Raw genomic sequence first — 12,426 nt, 5'->3', positions numbered from 1 at the left:
GCTATAAACAATAACCATGGCCCCCCACCCCCACCCCACCCTCCGTGCTGATATCCCTCCCCTGGGACTCCGAGTATTTGCCCTGGTCTTGCAAGAGCACTGCAGAGAACCTTGGGCACCCCGCCTCCTGGCCAAGGGCTGACGGACCTTCTCGCTGATGGACGTCCCTGCAGTGTGCTGTGCTGCGCTTAGTTGCTCAGTCGTGTCCAAGTCTTTGCGACCCCGTGGACTGTGGCCCGCCAGGCTCCTCTGTCCATGGGAGTCCACACAAGACCGTGGGAGTGGGCTGCCACGCTTCCTCATGTTCCTGCAGCACCAGCTGGTAAACACTTGGCATCTCACCACGGAGGAGCAGAACTCTGATGCTTTTAGGAAATCGCCTCCACTCCGCTGGACACAGCGGTGGGGGGCTGTCATTCAGGGCTCTGTTCTCCTCCAGCCGAGGTGGGCGAGAGCTGAGAACCAGGACAACCACCTGCTCTCCCCCTCAGACGTGAGCACAAACCAACGGGACGAGGAGGAGAGAAAGGAGTGCTAAGGGGCGGGGGAGGGGGGCTCAAGAGGGAGGGGACATAGTGCACCCCCTCACGGTGACGTTTGGCAGAAACCAACACAGTTCGGTAAAGCAGTTAGCCTTCCGTTAGAAAATAAATAAAAGTGCTAAATTTTTATCTTGATGCATTCTAGCAATGAGACCTTCAGTTCAGTTCAGTTGCTCAGTCGTGTCCGATTCTTTGCAACCCATGAACTGGAGCACGCCAGGCCTCCCTGTCCATTGCCAGCTCCCAGAGTTCACTCAGATTCACGGCCATTGAGTCCGTGATGCCATCCAGCCATCTCATCCTCTGTCGTCCCCTTCTCCTCCTGCCCCCAATCCCTCCCAGGATCAGTCTTCTCCAATGAGTCAACTCTGCATGAGGTGGCCAAAGTACTGGAGCTTCAGCTTTAGCATCAGTCCTTCCAATGAACACCCAGGACTGATCTCCTTTAGGATGGACTGGTTGGATCTCCTTGCAGTCCAAGGGGCTCTCAAGAGTCTTCCCCAACACCACAAAAGCATCAATTCTTCGGTGCTCAGCCTTCTTCACAGTCCAACTCTCACATCCATACATGACCACTGGAAAAACCATAGCCTTGACTAGACGGACCTTAGTCGGCAAAGTAATGTCTCTGCTTTTGAATATACTATCTAGGTTGGTCATAACTTTCTTTCCAAGGAGTAAGCATCTTTTAATTTCATGGCTGCAGTCACCATCTGCAGTGAGTTTGGAGCCCCCCAAAAATAAAGTCTGACACAGTTTCCACTGTTTCCCCATCTATTTCCCATGAAGTGATGGGACCAGATGCCATGATCTTCATTTTCTGAATGTTGAGCTTTAAGCCAACTTTTTCACTCTCCTCTTTCACTTTCATCAAGAGGCTTTTTAGCTCCTCTTCACTTTCTGCCATAAGGGTGGTGTCATCTGCATATCTGAGGTGATTGATATTTCTCCCAGCAATCTTGATTCCAGCTTGTGCTTCTTCCAGTCCAGCGTTTCTCATGATGTACTCTGCATAGAAGTTAAATAAGCAGGGTGACAGTATACAGCCTGGACATACTCCTTTTCCTATTTGGAACCAGTCTGTTGTTCCATGTCCAGTTCTAACTGTTGCTTCCTGACCTGCATACAGATTTCTCAAGAGGCAGGTCAGGTGGTCTGGTATTCCCATCTCTTTCAGAATTTTCCAGTTTATTGTGATCCACACAGCCAAAGGCTTTGGCATAGTCAATAAAGCAGAAATAGATGTTTTTCTGGAACTCTCTTGCCTTTTCCATGATCCAGCGGATGTTGGCAATTTGATCTCTGGTTCCTCTGCCTTTTCTAAAACCAGCTTGAACATCAGGAAGTTCACGGTTCACATATTGCTGAAGCCTGGCTTGGAGAATGTTGAGCATTACTTTACTAGCATGTGAGATGAGTGCAATTGTGCGGTACTTTGAGCATTCTTTGGCATTGCCTTTCTTTGGAATTGGAATGAAAACTGAGCTTAAGTAACAATAAATAGCTCCTTATATGTAGACAGCAGCAGAAACACATCAGTACGGCTGTACTGGCTGTTAAAACGCTGAAATACCTTCCTGTCCGTCGCCTCCCCACAACCGTGAGACTTTCTAGGCGGCTCGGTGGTACAGAATCACCTGCAGAGCAGGAGGGGACATTTTGCCCCTCCCCCATATTGCATGTGGAGAAGGAAATGGCAACCCACTCGAGTATTCTTGCCTGGAGAATCCCGGGGATAGAGGAGCATAGTGGGCTGCCGTCTGTGGGGTTGCACAGAGTCGGACACGACTGAAGCGACTTAGCATGCATGCATGCAGGGCAGGAGGCATTAGAGACCCGGGTTTGATCCCTCGTCGGGAAGGTCCCCTGGAGGAGGGAATGGCAGCCCACTCCAGTGTTCTTCCCTGGGAAATCCCATGGACAGAGGAGCCTGGTGGGCTGCAGTCCACGGGGTCGCAGAGAGACAGACGGGACTGATCGACGGAGCACACAGCCCTGAATATTCTCTCCACCACCCGCTCTGGGGTCAGTGCCCCAGCGTCCCCTTTGATCCAGCAGCTGAAGCGGTGTCTGTGTCTCCCTAAAAGCCATATGTTGAAATCCTCCCAGTGGTGATCATTTTCGGAGGTGGGGCCTGGGGGGTTGCTTCCCTCACGAGGGTTTATCATGAATCGTGAATAGGATTGAGGGTCTTGCCTGGAGAGATCCCTAACCCTTTTCACCAGAACCTCAGGCGAGCCTTCCCTCTTCCGTGCTGGAAACTGGAGATCCAAAACTGTGAGAGATACGTTTCTGTCCTTTGTGAGCTACTCAGACTATGGAGTTTCATCACAGTAGCCCAGACAGGTTGAGAAACCCTGTCAGGCCCCGCGCACCGCTGGGTTCCTGGGTGGCTGTTAGCTCCCCTTCCTGTTGGGCTCTGCCTGGGTCTCTTGTTCCATCAGCTGAAGATCAGCCCTGCCCAGAACGCCGCAATATCTTTGGCTCCTGTCCTTCCTTTGTCTCCGTTCTGTGAGCTACCCTAGTTTTGCCAAATCTGATTTCTTTAACTGCTAACTGAAGAATCCAAGTCAATCTTCATTTTACCAAACTCGAACCTGAGATAAAAGACATGAGAGCTTGTCTAACTTGCCCAGAGGATTACTAGCAAAGTCGGCCCTGGAATTCAAACATCTTCACTCCCAGTGAGCTTCTCCCACTAGAGTGCATCGACACCTTTCCAAACGATACCAGACACACAGCCTGTGCTTGTACCGGATTTTCACTTTACAAAAGGTGTTCAAGTACACCGAAAGCAAAAGCAAAGTCGCTCAGTTGTGTCCAACTCTTTGTGACCCCATGGGCTGTAGCCTACAAGGTTCCTCCATCCATGGGATTCTCCAGGCAAGAGTACTGGAGTGGGTTGCCTTTTCCTTCTCCAGGGGATCTTCCCGATCCAGGGACTGAACCCGGGTCTCCAGCATTGCAAGCAGACAATTTTACCATCTGAGCCACCAGTGAAGCTCAGAAACATCACAGAGGTCAAACTCAGTGTCCTTCGTGGCTCTGGTAACCCTCCTTCTCACAGTCACCCTTCATGGTCTTGTACCAGTGGCTGAGACGCTCCTCGATGTCTCGGCTCCATGGCCCAGATCAAAGTCAGGACTTTAAAAGCACCCAAGTTCCTCACGTTGGACAACAACCTGGCAGCGTGCACATGCTGCGTAATAGGTTCTATTCATAATTCACAGCAGAACGGGACTGGAACAGGCACGAGAGATCGCACAGACGCACACACGCATGCACACACACATAACACGCACGTGCACACACACGCACCCACATGCACACATGTGCATATGCACATACACGCACATATGCACACACGCACACGTGTGCGCACGTGCACACATGCATGCACATGCATGCACACATGCACGTACACACAACACGCACGTGCACACATGCGTGCGTATGCACGCGCACACGCATAACACGCACACACATGTGTACACATGCATGCACGCTCACACAACACGCGCACACGCACACACATGCACACACGAGTACACACGCACACACGCGCACATGCACGTGCACACACATGCACGCACATCACTTTACACATGAAGAAATGGAGACCCAGGGAATGAAATCCCCAGAAAGAATCAGGGGCAGATACTACTAGGTTCAATATCATCTAAAATAGCGACACCACGGAAGGAGCAGCTTTACTGAGAGCCACTTGGACACTGAGTCGTGGAGTCATCGAGACAGCCTGCGTGGACGCTTGATGCTTTAAGTGTAATCTCACTAAAATAATTTATGTATCACGTGTATGTTCAGTCGTGCCCTGCTCTTCGCAACCCCATGGACTGTAGCCCAGCAGGCTCGTCTGTCCACGGGATTTTCCCAGCGAGGATACCGGAGCGGGCTGCCGTTTCCTGCTCCAGGGGATGCTCCCCACCCAGGGACTGAGTGCCTTGCATCTCCTGCATTGGCAGGCAGATTCGTTTCCATTGAGCCACCTGGGAATTTTAAATAATACTGAAACTTGTTAAAAAATATTGTCTTGCTCGCCAGAGGCAATCACTTCTGCGTCTTTCAGCAGTTTTCTCTCTGACATTTTCAAATCTCTGGACTTCTCAATATGGCACACACACTGCTGTGTGTTTGATGAACAGTGTTGGACATCATTTCTGTATTTCCTACTACGGTAGAAGAGGATGCAGCTCTTGCAGGCCACCACCTTCCCCTCTTCTCTTCTCTTCCCAAGACGGTTACACTTTTTGGTTAACTCCGTTTCAATGTTTCCATCCCTACACTATGCAAGTGTTCCTATAAAAGCATCATAACGAATTGCGATCGTTGTCCCTTCTACATTCAGGTTTTCTCTGAAGTTAGTAATTGTCTTGATTTTTCCTTAGTTTTATCTGCCTTTTCCTTCCTGTTACTCTTTCCAGCCTCTTACAATAGCATCTCAGCACAGCGTTCTGTAAGTCACAGACATCAGCTAAGTGCTTTTAAACGTCCCTTCTTCAGCAGGCTTCCCTTCAGACCCGCCCAGTTGTCAGCCTGGTCTTGCTTTCTCGCCCAGCTTGGATCTCCTCCCTCCTCTCTCCAAGGCTGGGTCCCTGTTTCCTGGAGAGTATGCCTTCCTCCTTCTCAGTGTATTCCCTCGTTTGGGTTGACACTTCCTCCAGGAGTTTTCTTTGGTTAAAAGATGGTTCGGGACTTCCCTCATGGTGCAGTGGGTAGAAACCTACCCGCCGATGCAGGGGACACGGGTTCGACCTCCGGCTGGAAAGGCGCACGTGCTGCAGAGCAGCTAAGCCGGCGCGTCACTGCTACTGATGCGCGCCTAATGCCCCTGCTCTGCGAGGAGGCGCCTCCGTGATGAGAAGCTCACGCACCACGGCGGAGCACGGCCCCGCCGGGGCGACCAGAGGAAGCCCGCACACACCGACGGAGACCCGGCGCGACCAGAAGTCTTTTTAAACTTAAAACACAAAGTGGTTCAAGAGCAGCAGGCGCGGTGCTGGCGGCTCCAGGCGGCTGGTCTCTGGGTCCTCCTGCTCCCGTCTGCTTGACTGGCCTGGACACCGGCATTGCGATTACCCCCCCCCCCGGCTACTACTCTGGGGGCCCTCTCTGGGATATCCTGTTCTCCATCTCGTCCCTCTCCCAAGATTGAATTCTACTCCCTCTTTTTTGTTGTCTAGTGTGTTAATTTTTTTCTTTCAGTTTTATTGAGATATAATTGCCATAAAGTTAAAGGCATGCAGTAAATTATTTGACGTACATACATCATGAAATGACTCCCACAATAAGCTTAGCGAACATTCATCATCTCATATAAATAGGGAGATGAGGATAAATGTTCCTTCATGTGAAGAAGGCCATTCTCTAGTGATATCCTAAGACAGGGGCATGGGGGAAGGTGGGAGATACATTTCTGAGACCTTGTTTGTCCGTATGTTCAAGTTTCTTTCCCTAATTTGGCTGTGCATCCAGTTCTAGCTTACGGCTTTGCTGGTGGTCTAGTGGTTGAGAATTGGTTAAAAATCTGCCTTGCAATGCAAAGGTTTGCAGGTTCAATCCGTGATCAGGTCACTGGGACCCCACCCGCTGCAGGGCAAGTGAGCCTGTGCAGGGCAGCCACTCAGCCTGAGTGTGCAGAGTCGCTGGGCCACAGCTGGCCTGTGCACTGCTGAGACCACGTTGTGCAGCGAAATAAAAAATATATTTTTCAAAAAGCTTTAAAAAAAAGAATTCTACCCTAGAAATTATTTCCTGTCAGAACTCTGAAGGTATGACACCCGGATTTCCGGCTTCCAGCATCGCTGTCGCAACGAAGGAGCCGCTCTCGACGTTTTTGCTCAGTTGCGTCTCAGGCAGAACTGTCTTCCCCTCCTTTGGGCTCTTAAAGTAATTGTTTCTACTTTTGCCAGAAAAACAATCGTATATCACTCTGAGAAGGCTCTTTTATGGCTGTCAACCCTGGTCGATATTTAACACATTTCCTTCCTCCCTGCCCAGGGTGAAACACACGCTTCTTTGGAGGCAGGATAGTGGTCAGGGCAGGGGCTCCAGCAGAGGCTTGGCACGATCACTAACCTTGCGCAAGTTGCTGAGTCTCTTTGTTCCTGGTCCCTAATTTGTGAAATGGGGATGGTGAGCGCACCTAGCTCATGGGCATGTTGTGACTATTAAGTGAATTAGTTCATCCAGCCTAACGAACCCATTAAGCCCTCAGAAGAGTGTCAGGCCCCCAGTGGGTTCTCTCTGTGCCAGGCACCGCTTTGTACCCGCCACTCTTTTCATTCCATCCTTTGTATAACAAAGGCGTAATACATATATGTGTGTGCATTTAAAATGTACTCACGTGAAATGGCACAGATAAAATACACCAGAAATTAACTATATAAGGATTTGCAAAAAAGTGAGTCTGAAGTGTCCACAAAATAATAAGGAAAAGATACGACTTTTTGGCTAATGTGTAAAAAGTACTTTTTTCTTGTCTCCATCAGCCGCGCACATTGATGAGCAGTGGGGGTGAGCGACTCTGATCGAACTCTAACAGCATCATTTATTTATTTAGACTTTTTGATGTGGGCCAATTTTAAAGTGTTTTTTTAATTTGTCACAATATTGCTTCTCTTTTGATGTTTTTGAGTGTTTTGGCGGCGAGGCATGTAGGATCTTAACTTGCTGAGCATGGACTGAACCTGTAACCGCCTGCATTGGAAAGCAAAGCCTCAACCACTGGACCACCCCAGCAGTCCCTCTAATAGCTTGAGTGTCTTACCCCTGGAAGCACGCAGGCTAGTACGGCCTGCAGAGTCTATAATCTCACGCTGTATTGCTGTGCTGGATTTTTTTCTGAGTCTTAGGTTTGCCATCATTTGAACAGGAAGGAGCGACACCTTCACCACGCCCATCAGTGGGATTAACTAGCAGTCTAGTGCTCTGATCGTACGATAGTGGGGATTCGACAGAGGTTTCTCAAATTACATTTATTTCAACAAGGATCAGAGCGGGGCGGGGGGGTCCCCAACTGCTTGAGGAAGTCTTTCTGCTCTGGTTCTTCTTGTGTAAAAATCAATTATAAAGCTCCTTCAGAGAGGCAGATGTGCTAGTGTTGACCGTGCACTCAGGACCTTACTCATAACAGGGGCGAGGTGCGTGCTTGCCGCGTGGAGCCGAGTGCAGGCCGTCCGCGGAGCCGCCTCTGTCCTTCCCGTGTGGCTGTGGCCAGTCCTGAGTCGTCCCGCCGACGCCGTACGGGGAGCGCGTGCTGGCTGTGTGATCAGGCGGAGCCATCCGTTCAGTGACACATTCCTTCAGTCACAAGCACCTCTCCAGCAGGAACACCTGGGAACTTCCTCGCAGAGAGGGAGGGACAGAATACCCCGAAGCTCACGTCGTGTCATTGGTCGGGCTTCCCAGGCCGCTCAGAGGGTAAAGCGTCTGCCTGCCGTGCGGGAGACCTGGGTTCGATCCCTGGGTCGGGAAGATCCCCTGGAGGAGGGCATGGTGACCCACTTCAGCATTCTTGCCTGGAGAATCCCATGGACAGAGGCGCCCGGTGGGCTACAGTCCATGGGGTCGCAGAGTTGGACAGGACTGAGCGTCCTCACTTCGCTTCATGTGGTTGGTGGGCGATGGAAGGGAGGAGACCAGGAGGAGGGAGAGGAGGAGGGGGGTCAGGGAGCAGGGCCCGGGAGGACGTCCGAGCAGAGGCTGAATGAGGGCAAGGCCGGCCGGGGACTCCCTGGAGGAATGGCAGAGAACCAAAGACGCCGTTTCTGAGGACAGAGCGCCTGCGAAGGGCCCGTGAGGTCTCAGAGGAGAGAGCGAGACGGGCACAGCCGAAGCGCGAGGTCAGAGGGGTCGCAGGTCCAAACACAGGGGAGCCTCCAGGCAGAGACCTTGGACTTTGCGTGGGAAGGGGACTTCAAAACACAAGAGTGATCTGCTCAGACTTCACTCCCAGAAGAATCTCTCAGACATCCGGGTCTGTCTTTCTCATTTGCATCCCTCATCTGAAAAAGAAACTTTTTTATGATTTTTATTTTTCATTGGAGGATAATTGCTTTACAATGTTGTATTGGTTTCTACCATACCAACAACGTGGGTCAGCCATAAGGATACATATATCCCCTCCCTCTCGAGCAAAATTTTGTTTCTGCGAGGGAGAAGAAGAATTTTTAAGGGATGGTCATTTTGCTTCCAAAGCTTCCCGAAATACACTTTCATGCGTGATCTTCACCACAAAACTATGGAGATAGAACACACGTACTGCCCACTTGGAAAAACAAATGCAATCTTGAAGAAATTAAATAAGGAAAAGGTTTCTTGTGGCTCACAGCAGATCCCCAGGGAGCTCTGCTTTTCCAGGATGGGGTTCAACGTGCTGCGTATTGATTTCCTCAAGCACCGCACCACAGTTCCATATAGAAACCTGGAGAAGGGCCCAGCAACAGACAGGGTTAGATGCAGCCCTTGCTTCGAGGCGGTGTCTCCCCAGGGACTCAGCCTTAAACTGGGGGAGAAATCCTGATGAACTTTCAGCTCGTTCCAAGCCTCCTGTGAAGTGAACTTGCCAAGTCTGATCCATCAGCACTGGTGATAATGAAGTACCTTATGATAATCTGTGATGATAGAACTGAACACGATTTCAAAATCTTTTCTTCCAGCACGGGACAAAAATGCACATTCATCTCAGAGGTTTCAAATCAATGATCAGAATAAATGTATCCATCTGATCTTTGAAAGCAGATTTATTCCTGGTGTACAATTTGTATTCCTTTGTAACATGATTTTATTTTCATGATTTTATTTAATTCTTCAACTCAGCCACGAAGAGAGGAAGTAAAGATTCTGTCGGCGAAGCTGTGAAATTCTGATAAACTTGAAATATATCTGAGAAAGGCATTCCTTTAAAATTTTATGAATATATTTTATACGTTTGAACTTCACAATTAAAAAGACTGTTGGTCAACCCCAAGTCTTCGGGACTAACTGAAAAAAGCCAACTGACTTGACCGATCTTGCAGTCATCCCTCTCCTGCCCCTCACTGAGTGACGCATGCGAGTGGAATTTTCCTCGAGTCTCGGGCATTCTTTCTGTCTCCCCGACACTGCCAGTGCGTTACAGCTGCTGCTTTTCAGCGCAGTTGGTCTCGCTGGGGTGGCATTCTCCTGCACCCTCACCCAGAAAAGGCTCTGTTATCCCTGGAGCTCACGGCATACTGATTTTCCTACTGAATTTCTGTCTGTATAGTTTTCTAGCCAATTCTAGACCCGTTAACAAGATAGACAACTCTCTAGAAGAGCTGAACGCTGTGAGCGCCTTCATCTGGAGTTAGGTAAATGAGACGGGGGAGAAAGAAGGGTCAGTCCCTGCAGCCAGGAGACACTCACCCGAGGCGGTGGACTCGGCCGCTGGGAAGTGTCTGGGGGACTAGCTCCGCTATTGATGCTTCCAGGGAAGACATCATCCACGTCACTTCACTCCTTCAAACCCCCTGAGACTTCTGGAAGATTCCAGGGAAGGAGAACTTTTCCTGCCCCCTTCCCGCTGACAGCCTCATTTGAGGAAAGCCTTTCACTCCTAGAGCCCAGATGGGCCCACAGAGGACAAGGTCTACACACTCGTGATTTTGCCTGCAGGCCAACACGAGGCGGGTAGGAAGGAGAGAGAGAGGAGCGGGGAGAGAGAGAGACTTTAAATCAAAGCTGGTAGGTTATGAAACACGTGAAATGGCTTCGAAAAAGACTAACGCTCTTCCTGCTTAGCTTTGAAATGTTTCCATTCAGATTTTTATAAAAGTGGGCTGCCATTTCCTTCTCCAGGGGATCTTCCCAACCCAGGGATCGAACCCGGGTCTCCTGCATTGCGGGCAGACGCTTTAGCCTCTGAGCTACCAGGGAAGCCCTTTATAAAAGTTTGAATAGCTTTAAAAATATCTTTAGCCAAATAATTCATGTTCATTATGAAAAACTACAAAGAGAGAAATGAAAGAGGAGAATCACCCAACATTCAGCCTCCTGGAAGCAGCCGCTGTGTTTAAAACGATTCCCTCTGTATACAGGGATCTCTAAATGTTTTCAGAGATGTGCTCATACTTTTTATAATTTGTAAACTTTTCTTCTCACTGACCATCGTACCACCATTTTAATTAATTTCAATGTTTTAAAAATCACCTTAAACCTCCAAGTCTGGTAGTCCAGGTGGGACAGCCTAGATATTCTTAACAAATTTCCAAATTTGTTTAAAAAAAAAACTATATAAAATGGTTAAACAAAAGCTATTAAAATACATTGTTAAACCAGTAAGAAAAAATTTTTTTTAATCCTTAGAAGGCAAAACTGAGTAAGAGGCAGGAACCCAGAGGGGAGCAAGCACACACACATGCTTTGTCCTCAGGCGTCTGCCAGCCCCGGAGGCTGATCAGCTTAGCCTCTCAAGCGCAAGGTAGGGCCCCCCGAGAGGGAGACCCTCACATGAAGCTGGGAACCCAGACAGAAACGTCATCAAAGGAAAGGAGAGACAGAGATGAGCCCACTCTCAGAAACAGACAGTGAAGTGCTGCTCTGGCTTGCCTTTCTAATCCTGGAACTGGGTGAATGAGCGGGCCGTGATACTGCGCGAGGTGTCGCTCTAAGCCAGTCCTCACTCAGGCTTGCGCTCTGAGTTCACACTGTGTGTGACTGTGAAAGCCTCAAGGCTAAGAATTGCTCGGAATTAGTCACACGTTGATATTGTCCTTCAGCGTCTAGCAGAAGCAAGGGGGCCCTTTCTGGAGGAGCTCACTCTGGCTGACGGGGCTGTGCTTGGCCCCTCAGACGTGTCCGACTCTCTGCGACCCCGCGGACGGCAGCCCGCCAGCCTCCTCTGGCCATGGGATTCTCCAGGCAAGAACACTGGAGTGGCGTGCCATGCCCTCCTCTGGGGATCTTCCCACCAGGTCTCCCACACTGCAGGCGGATCCTTTACCGTCTGCGCCACAAGGGAAACCCCACTCTAACTGGGTCTCAAGTAATTCCACAGATGAGAGTTCCAAGGAATATGAATACATGGCCAAAAAGAGTCACAAAACACACAGGAAACAAGTGACCACGAGCCACAGCCAGCAGAAATAATACAAGAATGACAGAATTAAATTAGACCTGCAGACTCTGGATAGTGCAACTCATAAGCTATTTTAAAATGCTCATAAAACAAAACATGTAACTAAGACTATAACTGTGAACAGGAGACTATAAAAATGACTAGGCAGGTTGAGAAGGAAAAAGGCATTTTGAGAAAAGAAAAAACTAATATTTAAAAGTTAAAAACTCAGTGCCTCTAGATAATCAGTACTAGAACACATACAATTTTAAAAATCAGAAAAAGAGCAAAATATAAAATTAACAAACAAAATTAATATACTTCATATACAGACAATAATGTAAGAGTGAATCCCATTTACAATAGAAAAAAAAAGAAAAATTACTTAGAAATAAGCTCAATATGAATTTTGGAAAATCTACATGAAAAAATACTAAAACATTCCTGGAAGACATTAGCTTAAATGGATAGGCATCCCTTGTTCTTCAGTCAGTTCAGTTCAGTCGCTCAGTCGTGTCCAACTCTTTGCGACCCCATGAATCGCAGCACGCCAGGCCTCCCTGTCCATCACCATCTCCCGGAGTTCACTCAGACTCATGTCCATCGAGTCAGTGACGCTATCCAGCCATCTCGTCCTCTGTCATCCCCTTCTCCTCCTGCCCCCAATCCCTCCCAGCATCAAAGTCTTTTCCAATGAGTCAACTCTTCTCATGAGGTGGCCAAAGGACTGGAGTTTCAGCTTTAGCATCATTCCTTCCAAAGAAATAGCAGGGCTGATCTCCTTCAGAA

This window comes from Capricornis sumatraensis, chromosome 11, assembly GCF_032405125.1.
Source record: "Capricornis sumatraensis isolate serow.1 chromosome 11, serow.2, whole genome shotgun sequence".
Taxonomy (NCBI): Eukaryota; Metazoa; Chordata; class Mammalia; order Artiodactyla; family Bovidae; genus Capricornis; species Capricornis sumatraensis.
Note: the sequence above shows the minus strand (reverse complement) of the source record.